This window comes from Panthera onca, chromosome A1, assembly GCF_046562875.1.
Source record: "Panthera onca isolate mPanOnc1 chromosome A1, mPanOnc1 haplotype 2, whole genome shotgun sequence".
In the NCBI taxonomy this organism is placed as follows: Eukaryota; Metazoa; Chordata; class Mammalia; order Carnivora; family Felidae; genus Panthera; species Panthera onca.
Genome location: NC_138339.1, coordinates 164,032,862 through 164,043,903, shown reverse-complemented (window position 1 = coordinate 164,043,903; position 11,042 = coordinate 164,032,862). Strand labels below are relative to the sequence as shown.

At 42.3% G+C, this 11,042-nt stretch overlaps 1 long non-coding RNA gene across 2 annotated transcripts in view; it reads left to right on the top strand.

Annotated features, from left to right (window-relative positions):
• Nucleotides 1–29: 29 nt before the first annotated feature.
• The window catches only part of LOC132681849 (uncharacterized), a 93,925-nt gene continuing 82,912 nt past the window's right edge, over nucleotides 30–11,042 (top strand). For both annotated transcript variants that reach the window (XR_013557945.1, XR_013557944.1), the window contains exon 1: nucleotides 30–131. This is a non-coding gene — a long non-coding RNA (uncharacterized LOC132681849). The remainder of the gene's footprint in view (nucleotides 132–11,042) is intronic.

Genomic DNA, 11,042 nt, shown 5'->3' with positions numbered 1-11,042 from the left:
CCTGACGATTGTTGCCGAAGGCGTAGCGAGCGCTTCCGAGCTCACTCGGCTCCTTCCGCCTGCCCCGCGCCGGCCCGAAGCTCTCGGGAGCCGTCGTCCCCCAGCTCGCTTTAGTGCCTTTCTGCTTTCCGGTAAGAGGCTAATGCCATAAGAATGAACCTGTCGCGTTTTGGTGAGCATGAAGTCGTGCCTCAGCAGAAACCACTGATTGCATTATTTTCTAGGAGCTGGTTTTGTCAGGCAGCCCTAGATTGTATCAGAGTGACTCTGAGCAGATGCCTTGCTTCTCTGAGCTTAGCTTCCTCGTTTGTACAGTGACAGTACCCACACTTCACCAAATGGTTGTGAGGCTTACGGGAGATGACGTGGGCTTTGATGCGTGGAAGCCAGTGCTTGATATGCGTTTTGTGAACTGGTGGTCCATTCTCATTTGGGGGGTGGGGACGCTGAGGTCCATCAGGTAAAAAGACCTTAGCTGCCCAGACGGCACAGCTAGCAGGTGGCAGAGCAGGTGTGTGTGTGTGTGTGTGTGTGTGGTGCGAAGCCCTTGCACATCACGGGTAAGACCCACGGTGGCAACAACAACAAAAAGTACTTAAGAATAAACATTAACAAGTTACAAGATCCTCCTGCTGAAATCCCTCAACCTTTGCTGAAAGGCAGAAACAAGACCTGAGTAAATGAACAACATATGCCATATCTTTGGATGACAAGTCAGTCTCAAAAGCATGCCAATTCTTTCCAAGTTAAATTACAAAATTAGCGCAATTCCCGTCAGAGTCCCAAGTACTCTTGGGAATGTGTTAGAACTAACTAAATAATTTCAAATTTTATACAGAAGATCACCTAGTTGTGAGTTATCAGGAAGCCCTTTAAAAAAAGAGTAGTAAGCATTTGCCCTATAAAAGATTAAAATAAACGGAACGCCAAGGTATTGGCACAGCAATAGGAAAATAATCAGAATAGAAGGGAAGATGTATTATTTTTCTTGAGATACATTCGAGTAAAAACACTTAATAATCTAGATTGTATAGAATTACCCCTGTTATAATGTAGATATTCCTGTCAATCTAGTCTGTACACACACACACACACACACACACACACACCCCTGAGATGATGCCCATCTAATGCTAAAGATAGTTATTTCTTTTTTTTTAATTTTTTTTTACATTTATTTATTTTTGATAGAGAGACAGAGCACAAGTGGGGGAGGGGCACAAGAATCCGAAGCAGGCTCCAGACTCTGTCAGCACAGAGCCTGAGGCGGGGCTCGAACTCACAAACTGTGAGATCATGGCCTGATCTGTCAGCACAGAGCCTGAGGCGGGGCTCGAACTCACAAACCGTGAGATCATGGCCTGAGGTGAAGTTGGTCGCCCAACGAGTGAGCCACCCAGGTGCCCCAAAGATAGTTATTTCTGATTCATTGATACATTGGTTTTGTAGAGCACCACAAACTCATGGCATGAAACAAAAGAAACTTATTCACTTAACAGTGCTGGGGTCCAAAAGTCCAAAATCAAGGTAGTTGGCAAGCTTGGTTCTTTTGAGATCTCTGGAGGAGAATCTGTTCTGTGCTTCTCAACTTCCAGTGGTTACTGGCAAAACGTGGCATGCCTTGGCTTCCGATCATTGTTGCTGTCTTCACATGGTATTGACTGTGTGTCTGTCTTCTATAAGGGCACCAATGATTGAGTTTGGACCCATCCTAATCCAGTATGACCTCATCTTAATTATAACTACAAAGACCCTATATCCAAGTAAGACCCTGTGTCTGGGGTGGACATGAATTTTGGGGGACACTAGTCAACGTACTACAGGTTGGATTTTTAAAAACTTCTCCTAAGTGTTTTTCTACATGTTGTGAATTCTTTATAAACACATAATATTTTAGAAAAAAATGTAAGATGTTTCTTTCAAAAACTACAGGAATGTGAGAAACTCTACAGTAAATGATAAAGACGATGTTTTAGTGGAAAAAGAATGGTTTATTAAATGCTGTTCCTATGATGAAAGTAGAGACACTTAAAAATAATATACAGTTGGGGCACCTGGGTGGCTCAGTCAGTTAAACATCTGACTTTGGCTTAGGTCACGATCTCACAGTTTGTGAGTTCAAGGCCCGCCTCAGGTTTTGTGCTGACAGCTCAGAGCCTGGAGCTCGCTTTGGATTCTGTGTCTCTCTCTTTCTACCCCTACTCTGCTTCTGTGCACGCTCTCTCTCTCTCAAAAAATAAATAAATGAACATTAAAAAAAATAGAGACAGTTAATTAAAAAATTTGTGGCATCGTAACAGGAACAAAAGTAAATTTAAGATGGATTGAAATCTATATTCAAGAGCATATGCTTTTTTTATAATCATGTAAGACATAAAAATAAGAGACCCCGAGCCAGTGGTTATACCACTTGGAGATTTGATAAGACACACAAAATCCTGTGTCATGCCAGAAATTCTCGTACAGTGCTTGGGCCCCAGTACCCCCATTTTTAACTAGGACTCCATGTGATTCTCTTGTAGGTGTTCCACCAACCACAGTTTGAGAAGCACTGGTACAAACGAGCAGGTTAATATATTTGTCTATGTAAATAAAAGACAAAACTTTGGGGGAAAATATTTGCAATATTTAGCATACAAGGCATTAATATCTCTACTATAGAAAGAGTTTCTAAAAAAAAGGGGGTTTCTAATCATCAATAAGAGAAAGACAACCCAATAGAAAAATGAGCAAAGAATATACATCTGCAATTCACAAAGGAAATACAACTGATTGAAAAAAAAAAAACGGAAAAAAGAATCTAAACCTCACTAATAAACTAGGAAATGCATATTTAAATAATAATCATTTGTGTGTGTATTTTCCTTTTAGGTTAACAATTATTTTAAAAATTACTAATAAAGTGTTACGGCAAAGGGTTGATTTGGCCTTGCCTATCAGCATTTTAAGTTTTTACATCCCGTAAGCTGACAATCTCACTTCCGAGAATTTGTCTTACGGATACAACAGCACAGTATATATGGTATGATGATGTATAAGAATACTCACTGGGGCATTGTTTGGATGTCAGACAATTGACAACAATCAAATATTAAAGGTTGAAAAGTCTGTAGTACATCCACAAACGTAGCACAACACAGATTTATGTGGACTGACTTGCATATGTGTTCTCGGTATACTTACGGCTGGTGGGTGAAAAGGAAAGTTGTAGAAGAATGTGCAGGTTGCCATCTTATTTTTTTTTTCCCAAACACAGTTGTTTGCTTATATTTCTCTGTGTGAATGATAGCTACAAATTACATAGAAGGGTCTGGAATTGGAGGAATAATCTGGGAATTTAGGCTGGTTGCTTGCAAAGCACATTATCTATTTTGTTTAGATGACATGTATTCTGGGGTTGGCTTAAAGGTAACTTCTGGAACTGTTAAAGGAAGATGATATATATCCCACTCAAGCCATGTCTTTTTGCTGCCCCTGGGGGAGCAAAAAAAAAAAACCCCTAGAAACAAAAGTGCATCCAAGACCGCCCTCCCTGCCCCAAATCACTAGGGATTTTCTCTGAGGGTGCAGCAAAGAAATGAGGGACACATATATTTCACCCCTCACTTTATAGTATAATTATCAAAGTCGCAGTATTTCAAGCTCCCAGAACTTACTTTGTTTTCTTATATACTTACTTATTTATTGATTCTCTCCTGCACTGGAATCCAAATTCTAGGGCCGTTTGCCATTTTGTGTTCAGTGACACCCACGGGTTAGCATGCTAACCGCAATAAATGTACACCAAATACATGTTGAATGATGAAGATTTGAGTGGTTTTTACTTTGAGTGTGATTTTGGTTTTATGTGTTTTGCTTTCACATTCTGTTTAAATTTCCAAATGCCCACCTTCTCCATTCCCTTCTCCCAAAATGTTTCCTCAGTTCATCTTGGAATAATTACAATAGCCAAATGTAAATAACAGATCCTTCAAAAACAGATCATTCTGAAGCACAATCTCCTAGTTTAAGCAAAAAATACCAAGGAGATGCCTGAATATATCTCTCCTCCTAATTCTTTTATTCTTATTTTGTTTAATGTTTATTTTTGAGAGAGAGAGAGAGAAGAGGGAGAGAGAGAGAAAGGAGGGAAGGGATAGAGAGGGAGGGAGACATAGAATCCAAAGCAGACTTCCGGCTCTGAGCTGTCAGCATAGAGCCCAACGCAGGGCTCGAACCCACAAACAGTGAGATAACGACCTGAGCCGAAGTCAGACGCTTAACCGACTAAACTACCCAGGTTCCCTAATTCTTAAATGAGTAATCCTCAATTTCTTTGGACAGCTTTTAAAATTTGAGGTGTATCCTGTAATGTGCTGATGACGATCATTTATTCCCGCCCTAAATATCGAGTGTTTAGTTCACGCCAAATACTGTACTAGTTGCTCATAGATTCATACCTATGCTCACCGTATAGGTGGAGCCCTTGGGCACCAGGTGCGAATCTCTCCATCACTCACTTAACAACAGAGTGGTTTTCTTTGCCTGGAGCTGTCTGACACCCCAGCCATACTCATCCCTCCCTGCCCCACTCAACTCCTTACCCCGTGGCGGGTTAGTCCTCCTTGACAGAACTTGTCAGATTTGTAATATAAAAAGTGATTTAGTGAGCTTCTCAGGAGGGAACCATGTCTGATTTGTTTGCTGCTGTTTTCTCGTTGTGGCCATACTACCTGTCGTATGGGAGGCATTTAACAAAACATAATCTGAATGACTAAATAAACATGGGATATGCATTGTCTGGTTTTCCTGGCAACCTGAAAACATGGCCTCTTTTAAAACTGCTTGAGACATCCAAAATTACAGGATATTCCATAATTTGAATGTAGAGCAAGCCGATTTCATCACAGCCCTGATAATAAAATCAGCAACACTCACTTCCAAAAACTATTTTTTGATTTAATTAAATATGTTCAGTTCTCTACAAAACATACAGCCTGTTTTTTTCCCTAGCAAATGTTACTCCCATTCTCCACCTCAAAGTATTGCCAGGAGGCCCTATGCTAGGCAAGGTTAATTGTAAAATTTTAAGCGTGCTTCTGTGAAAAAAAGAAAATCCAATGTTTGCCTAAGAAACAGGTAAGGAATTTTTTACTCAGAAAGAAAGAAAGAAAAAAAAAACCCTTCAGACTGTTAGAGTACATACAGATAGAGCACAGCAACAGATGCAGAGATCTGTGTCTTTTGGTTCAAATGCGTGAAGAGCAAGACAGCCAAAGCTCTTGGTGTTGTAAGCACAGAAGAGCAAAGGGAGCCTCTTCCAGAAACTTGCTCAGACTGGACGGGACTAGAGCTGATCTCTTAGGGATGGGAGAGTGAGCTTGGCAGGCTCTGATGTGGAGCCAGTGCAAAGCAGAAGCCAAATTTCATGTCGAATTAGAAACAAGTCTGGGCTTAAGAGAGACTTTATTCAAAACGATTATCACAAGGGGTAGGGTGTAGCATGAGGGGGATGAAGCTGTTGCAATAGGGGGATGGAGACTATGGAAATGGGGACACTGTCATGACCATAACATCTGCAAGTGTCTCCAGAATTAGGCAAACAGGGGTTGTCTTTGATAAAGAGGGGTAAACAAGGTGAGAAAGATCCAGGTGTGGGGGAGTGAATGAAAGGGGGAGCATGATAGGATAGTACATCAGGGAATGTTTTCCTCTGAGGTCAGCCTAGTTCTCAGGAGGGGTTGTCAACGGGCTCAGGCTGAGGGTGGGCCGATGTTCAAGCACCTGGGGGCAGGAGAGAAGCTCAACCAAGGTTTGATAAACAAGCATTTTGTTCCTGTTGATCAGTGGGGACAAAATAATTCAGTTCATTTATGAGGCAAAGAATGGGAATTTGGAGGGTCTGTGTCTGGAGTCGTCCTGGGTAATCAAAAGGGAGTTCCTGTGAGTCTTACCTAAGTCATACGTGGAGGAGGGGTTCTTTGCGGTATTATCTTCCAGAAGTCAAAGTACGGGTGGGGTATCTCTTATTCTTTGCTGTTTTCCAGAAGCATGGGGTTCAGTTCAAATTCAACACTGTTGGCAGGAAGAGCTTCCGAGGACAACCTCAGAGTCTTCATTTATTCCTTCTCTGACTCTTTCTTTACATAGATCTGAGTTTCTGATCCCTTTATCCTTTTTATCCTTCTCTTTGGAAGAACTTTTCCCATTTCTTTCAGTGTGGGGTCTACCAGTGACAACTGCCCTCAGGTTTTATCTGAGAAAGTCTTTATTTTTCCTTTATGTAACTTGGAAGGATAACTTTGCTGGGTACAAAATTCTGGGTTGGTGTTTTTGTTTTGTTTTGTTTTTTTCCTTTCAAAATTCTGAATATTTCTTTCCACTCTCTTGCTTACATGGTTACTGATGAGAAATCTGATGTAATACTTGTTCTGTATGTAAGGTATCTTTTTTTTTTCCTCTCTCTTCTTTCAAATTTTTGTCTTAGTCTTTGGTTTTCTGCAGTGTGAGTACAATGTGCCTAGGTGTAGATTTTTTGGTATTTATCAGACTTGGTATTTTTTTGAGCTTCTAGAATCCATGGTTTAATTTCTTTCAGTAATATTGGAAAATTCTAAGTCAATGTTATTTCAAATATTTTTTCTGCTTTCCCTCTCATGCTTCTCCTTCTGGAATTCCCATTAACTTACGTTACATCTGTTGTAATTGTCCCACAGTTATTAAATATTCTGTTCAATTTTTTTTTCATTCTTTTTTCTCTTTCATTTCACTGGGAAGTTTCTATTGACAGATCTTCAAGCTCACTGATTCTTCTTCACCTGTACCTAGTCTACTTCTGAGCCTATTAGAAACATTTTTAGGGTACCTGGGTGGCTCAGTTGGTTAGGCATTTGACTTCCACTCAGGTCATGATATCACAGCTTGTGGGTTTAAGCCCTGTGTCGGGCTCTGTGCTGACAGCTCGGAGCCTGGAGCCTGTCTCTGTCTCTCTCTGTCCCTCTCTTGCTTGTGCTTTGTGTCTCTCTCTCAAAAAATAAAAGAAAATATTTTTTAAAAAGCATTTTTCATTTGTTGCACTTGTTTTGATTTTTCAGGTTACCTTTGAGGTTTTCAAGTTCCATCTCTCTGCTTCCATTACTCATCTGTTCTTGAATGTTATCTACTTTTTTTTTATCAGAATGTTTAGCATCTTTATTGTGATTATTTTAAATTCTCAATATGATAATTCCAACATCTCTGCCATATCTGATTCTGGTTCTGATACTTGCCTTGTCTCTTCAGATTTTGGGCTTTTCTTGCCTTTTGGCAGGCCTTGTAATATTTTGTTAAAATGTAGATATGGGGCACCTAGGTGCCTCAGTTGGTTAAGTGTCCAACTTTGGCTCAGGTCATGATCTTGCAGTTTGTGAGTTCGAGCTCTGTATCAGGCCCTGTGCTGACAGTTCAGAGTCTGGAGCCTGCTTCAGATTCTGTGTCTCCCTCTCTCTCTGCTTCTTCCTAGCTTGTGCTCTTTCTCTCTCTCAAAAATAAGTAAATATTTAAAAAAATAATAAAAATAAGTAAAGTTAGATGTGTTGTATTGGGTGATAGGAATTGAGTAGATCGGCCTTTGGTGTGAAGGTTATTTTTTTGTGGCTGAGAGTCAGGCTGTGTTTACTGTGTTTGGGTATCAGAGACTTCAGTTTACTTGAGTGTCCTGGTTTTTGTCTCTCCATTTTCTTTGGGTTTCCCTAGGAGCTCCTTCCTGGGTAAAGTCTTGCAGTTCTTTTAGCTGTAACCCCCTTATTATACAAGGAGCCTATTGATTTGGTGGTAAGGGAGTGGGAGGGGAATCATTGTATAATCCTGTAATTAGGTCCTTAGTGTTTTAGTGAGTCCTACCCCTGGGCCATGACCTTCGTAAGAGTTTCTCAGCTTATTTTCCTAACCCTGAGGTAAGGCAGGAAGGCTAGAGGGGGCTGGAGTTGGCTAACATTCCTTTCCCCTGGAAGGCTCTAGGGAAGTTTTTTCTCTTGCTGCGTAGGTGTTTGTTGTGACGTATTTCAAAATGGCTGCTCTCCCCACCCCCCACCCCCAGCCAGACAGGAAGGGATTTTTCTCCTATCTTCACCGTAAGAACCTACTGGAAGTCCCGAAGGTAGAACTCTGTGAAAATGTGGGGGATCCTTACTTACGCTGGGCCTTCAGGAGCTCTTAACTTTCAGGTTAATCCATCCTCAGCTTCCAGCAGTTTCTGAGGCACGGGCATGTCCCTGCCTGTTCTGGCTTCAGCGGCTTCTGGTTCAGGTCAGCTGTTTTGCGGTCTCTGTCTTCACCTGTCCCTCTAGTTTTCAGGGTAGTGGTTTATCCCGTGACCTCGTTTCTCTGGTAAATGTAAGAAAAGTCATTGTTCTGAGGGAGAGAGACATGACTTCCAAGCTTTTGGGTTTTTTTTTGTTTGTTTACACATTTAAATAATTTTTTAAATTCTCACAAGAATTGCATACCAGTATTCTCCAAATTCATTGTTTCTTTCAGATAACACAATCTTAGAAATGTATCTGCACTCTCTCCCCTCTCTGGATTTCTTTCTCCCATTTAATGTGAACAATATATTTTTTATGTTTATTTTTCAGAGAGAGAGAAAATGAGTGTGAGTGGGGGAGGGACAGAGAGAGAGGGAGAGAGAATCTCAAGCAGGCTACACACTGTTAGCACAGAGCATGACACAGGGTTCACGAACCCATGAAATCATGACCTGGGCTGAGATTAAGAGTTGGAAACTTAGCCAGTGGAGCCACCCAGGTACCCATGTGGGGCTCGAACTCACGAACTATGATGACATCATGACACGAGCCAAAACCAAGACCCGGATGCTTAACCAACTGAGCCACGCAGGTGCCCCAGGACCCTATTTCCAAATAAGGTCACATTCATGGGTACCAGGGGTCAGGACTTGAGCACGTCTTTGGGAAACACAGTTCACCTCACAGCAGTGTCCTAAACAGGGATCTAAACAGAGGGCTGTGGTTGTGGGGATGGCAAGATAATTAACCGTGAGACATCCCTTTGCTACCTCTTTTGTCGTCTGAAGAACTTGGATTCAAATACTGACTGGCTGCAAAGGTGTACAAGAGCTCTGTCACCCCTCAGTCTCAGAGTACTTATCTGTAAGTGGACATTAACTGGGACAAGTGTGGCCCCACACAAGCAGCCTGGGCATCACCTCATGAAAAATGCTAAAGTCAAGCCCCAGCCCAGACCACTCGAGCTGGAGTTTGCATTTAAACCAAATCTCTAGATGACTCAGAAGCACAGTGAAGTGTGAGGGGCACTTAGCACGGTCCTTGGGGCATAATAATCTGCCAATAAATACTAACCTCCCCCCGCCCCCGACACTATAAAGGCCCTTCAGTAAAACAGCTGAGTTTACATTTAATTTCACAACTTTAGATGGAAACAAGAGAGAAGGGACAAGAGTAGGCCATTTTTAAACTACCCCAAAAGAAACTGGTTAACTAGCAATAGGCTGGTAGTAAAATGTTAACTCTTAGGGCACATTGAATATCTCAAAAAAATTTTTTTTTAATTGAAGAAAATATTGTTCAGGGCACCTTGGTGGCTCCATTGGTTAAGCTTCCAAGCTTGAGGTCATTTGCTGGAGTAATCCTAGAAACTAGTAGAAACAATACAACACCTCGGTGTTCCATGTTTCTGAATGGATGGTCGTCGGGAAGGTTTGGTGGTTGCTGAGAACACTTTAAAAAATTTTTTTTCTAAAGTTTACTTATTTTTGAGACAGAGAGAGACAGAACATGAATGGGGGAGGGTCAGAGAGAGAGGGAGACACAGAATCTGAAACAGGCTCCAGGCTCTGAGCCCGATGCGGGGCTCGAACTCACGGACCGCGAGATCAAGATCGCGGTCCCGAGCTGAAGTCGGATGCTCACCTGACTGAGCCACCCAGGCACCCCATGCTGAGAACACTTTAGACCTTCCCCAGCCCTTGTCCTACTTTGCTGTTCATTTTGCTTGAGAGAATCCGAAAAAAAATAATGGCGTTTACATCATGAAAGTAAATCAGCTATATTGTATGTTAGAGCAGAGAAGCCCCTGGTTTGCTTTTCTCCTCAAATACTTTTTGGAGCAAAGCTGTATTTTCCAAGCCCGACAAAATCTTCTCCACAGGAAAAGTCTTGTCCACGTGTATTTAATTGCCTAGATATTTACTTGAGAACTGGATCAAGTGTTTATCATCTGACGACGTTGTGACAGTTAAAAAAGACAAATCTTCGGGTTTGTTTCTATTTGTTCCCCCAAAGAGTCTGAGCTGCAGGAAGTTAAAATTCAACGCCAGGTTTTATTTCATGATCTTCCCAAAACAAGTACAGCATTTTGGCTTTATCTGGCCTCTAGCGAAGATCAAGGAGACCGGGAATGAGTTTTCCTTCTTCACTCCCCTCTAAAAATTGTTAGTAGTAGGAAAAAAAATGTGGGTGCTGGTGGCTGCCTGGAAGCTGTCGGCTGTATCACCTACATGTGGCCTCTTCGTGTGGCCCAGGCTTCCTCACAACATGGCGGCCTCATGCCAGCTCGGTGCCCCAATGGGAGCGACCCAAGAATGAAGGGCGAAACCAGCCAGCCTTTTCTCTCCTGCCTTCATGAGCTGTGCTGCACACCAAATGCCACATGCTGTTGGTTACAAGTCACCCAGGGCAGCCCAGATGTAAGGTGAGGAGATGATTCTCCCCCTCTTGACCAGGGTCTGAGGAGTGGTCAGGTATCTCATACAAATTGTCGCAATACCCTTTACGAGTAACCCACGTTTCACACAACGTGCAATGAAATTGGCCCTGCATTTTAGCTGAGGACGTTCAGCACAGTTTCTGCCTGAGCGGTGCCAAGACACCGCGCCTGCCTGGCGCTCGCGTTCCTCCCTCCTCAACTCCGCAAGGAAGCGCCCCAGAGGCCACCACCCCTTCGCAGAGCTGCGATTTTCTGCTTCTTCCTACAGCTTCACCATCGAAACCTTAGAGGTCGTGGTTTGAATTCCTCAGACGTTCCTCTGGGAGGAGGCTGTTGTT